Here is a 3,341-nt window from a genome sequence, read left to right as displayed (position 1 = left end):
AATCACACTCTGTTAAAGCAAGAGGGCATCTTAAAAGCAGTTCTCTGAGAAATTAAAGCCACAGGTATATTTTTGGCCTTCTTATGCCAAGATAGTGTTCCAGAAATGGAGTTTGGAGAGTATTATCCGGTTTATATTCAGTTCTCAGGACCCAGAGCAAGTCCTTTGGGAATCCAGGCAGAAGTTCTGTGCTACTAACTTTTATAAATGTGCATAAATAGTACATACGGGGAAATTTTGTATTGACAAAATACATATTGACAGTTGGTCTCATTACTGACTATCTGGCTCTGGGTATTTCTACGAATCCCATCTCACAGCTGGGAGCTTCTTTATGGAAGGTGAGCAAGGAGAATCTTTGACATTTATAAAGTAGGACATAAAAATGTCAATCTTCTCATAATTTCGAACAGTTGTTGTGGCAAAAAAAATAATGCATGTTCCTTCCAGAAAACCAAAATAATAATAATTATGATAATAAGGATCAGTAGGCATTAGTGGAGAAAGAAATGAAAATGACCCATTACAGTTAATAGTTTGGTTTTTTTTTCCCTAGCATCTGCAGCATATGAAGATGGAAATGTTAAGTAGATTTTTTTGAATTGATACATACTTTGGAATTTCAGAATTTTGTTTCTATTTATTTGTAAATCCATCATACTGATTTTATCTATTTATTTTTTTTAAGTTTTATATGTGAACTTAAATCTGTTGGCCGTGCATTATCCTGGAATTAGGCAAAAGTGGTTAAAAAGCAAAAAAGCAACCAATGTAGGGGAAATCCTGGGCTACTGTGGACAAGAGTGAAATGGACTAAAAATACCAGTTTCTCCCTGATGCCCCAAACTCCTTGGAAACACATTGATATAATACAGGATGCTTTAAACCAGTGCCTTGGGCTCAGCCCAGAAAGAGGTTTGTAAAACCATCTTACTGAAACTCATCCCAACCCTGCGTTACCATCTCCACCATTATGTTTTGAGGCACAGGAAGAGGCACAGGGCACACGGCTGATCCCAGAGGCTCGGGAGGCTGAGGCAGGAGGATCACAAGTTCAAAGTCAGACTCAGCAAGCACTGCTTCAGCCAGCCAGGGCATCCCAATAGAAATAAACAAACATGAAAAATTTCATGTTTAGTCTATAAAACAAACACCATGCAACACTGAAAAGCAAGGCTCTGGCCTTTGTGGTCTAAAATCCTGTGTTTGACCCACAGACAAGAGAGACTGTACTTTTTTTTTTTTTAATAGCAGGTCAAGCGGAGTTTTCCCATAGTTAAGAAAATAAAATACCCAAAGGACTTAAAAACAGCATATACTACAGGGACACAGCCACATCAATGTTTATAGCAGGCCAATTCACAATAGCTAAACTGTGGAGCCAACCTAGATGCCCTTCAGTGGATGAATGGATAAAAATAAAATGTGGCATATATACACAATGGAATATTACTCAGCAAAAAAATAGAATAAAATCATGGCATTTGCAGGTAAATGGATGCTGTTGGAGAAGATAATGCTAAGTGAAGTTAGCCAATCCCAAAAAAACAAATGCCAAATGTTTTCTCTGATATAAGGAGGCTGATTCATAGTGGGGTAGGGAGGGGGAGCATGGGAGGAATAGATGAACTCTAGATAGGGCAGAGGGGTAGGAGGGGAAGGGATTCGGCATGGGGTTAGAAATGATGGTGGAATGTGATGATGGACATCATTATCCAAAGTACAGGTATGAAGACTCGAATTGGGTGTCAACGATACTTTATATACAAACAGAGATATGAAAAACTGTGGTATATATGTGTATTAAGAATTGTAATGCAAAAAAAGTTCATGTATAAAGACATGAATTGGTGTGAACATACTTTATATAAAGAGATATGAAAAATTGTGCTCTATATGTGTAATAAGAATTGTAATGCATCCCGCTATTGTGTATTTAAAAAAATAAAATCAATAAAACTAAAAAAAGAAAAGAAGTGAGCAGAGAGACCTTCTGCATGGGTGGAAGAAGCCAAAATAGTTTGGTGTAAATGTCACCAAATTGCAAGGACATTTACTATCTTACATGTTACCTACAGCCTCATGAGCATGGTCTAGCTTTTCACAGCATGCCTATTTTTACACGACAAGGAACTTCTTTTTAGACCAGGCTTCTTTTGGCTTTTTAAATCTAATATCATGCTGCCCCACCATCCAGGCTCTATGGAAAATAATTTCCATTAATGTGATGGGTCATTGTCACTACCAGATCATTAAGGACTCGCCATTGGTTCCCACACCTATTCCATAAACACTTTTGTCTCACTGGGTTCAAGAATTTTGCAGTGCTTGCCAGTACACGGCTAGCTTAATTAAAATCAATGGAGTCGAAAGTCGGTACATTCTCTCTCCCCCCCCCCTCTTTCTCTCTCTCTCTAAAGGGTTCCATTTTCCAAAACACCATAAGCAGATAAACTGGCATGTAGACTTTTTTGCAGCTCTACAAAAGTCACACATCCTTAATTGTATGTATTTAGCTCCCAGAAAAATTGCTTCACTTTGCATTCACCAGCTAGCGTTCAACAAACCCCAAATCTTTGTATTTTTCATCTGATGGGGGAATGCTCACCCGCAGCTTCTACACTTAAAAGTACTCCAATTACTGGTAAATTGGACTAAAAGAAAAAAAAAATAAACACACACCCACACAAAGAATCAGTGCCAAGACTATCACCTTCCCCCAAGCTGAGTTAGTGTTCAATTCTCCAAACGGGAAGGAGCTGGCAAAGATGCTGTTCCAGTTGTTCTCCAGATTTAAACTGAGAAGATAGTCCCCGGATCCACAGGAAAGAATTTTCAGCTGAGTTAAGTGTTCCTATAAGGTTTTCAAAGACACCTGCCATAACATTTCTGTGATTTGCAGACTTGCGTCCACAGAGAGCCCTTTGGTTTTCTCCACGAAGGTGACAATGACGTAAGTGGTAACATGAGTGGCTGAGAGTTATGCTGATTTCCCAGGCTGGGGGTCCCCGCCATGAGCATTTTTGCACCTTGTATGCAACAAAAGAACATTTGCCATCTGCCAGGTATATAACTGCAATGCAGAAAAGTTAAACAATAACTGGTAACTCTGGTTTTGCCCAACTCCAGGGTAATGCTAGTTTCTTGAGTAACTCTGAATTATCTACTTGAACTGGAAGACGATTGCCTAGAGCAATACAAAAATCTCATTATTAATTATGTAAAGAAATATAAAAATGGCCACTAGTAGTTTTTATGCAAAAAAGCACCTGTTTCTCTTATTCAACTTCTTCCTTTCAGAAGAAGAACATCTAACTTGAAACATTAAAAAAGATGAAATT

Source organism: Marmota marmota, unplaced genomic scaffold, assembly GCF_001458135.2.
Source record: "Marmota marmota marmota unplaced genomic scaffold, marMar, whole genome shotgun sequence".
Classification (NCBI taxonomy): domain Eukaryota; kingdom Metazoa; phylum Chordata; class Mammalia; order Rodentia; family Sciuridae; genus Marmota; species Marmota marmota.
This window is presented reverse-complemented; position numbering follows the sequence as displayed.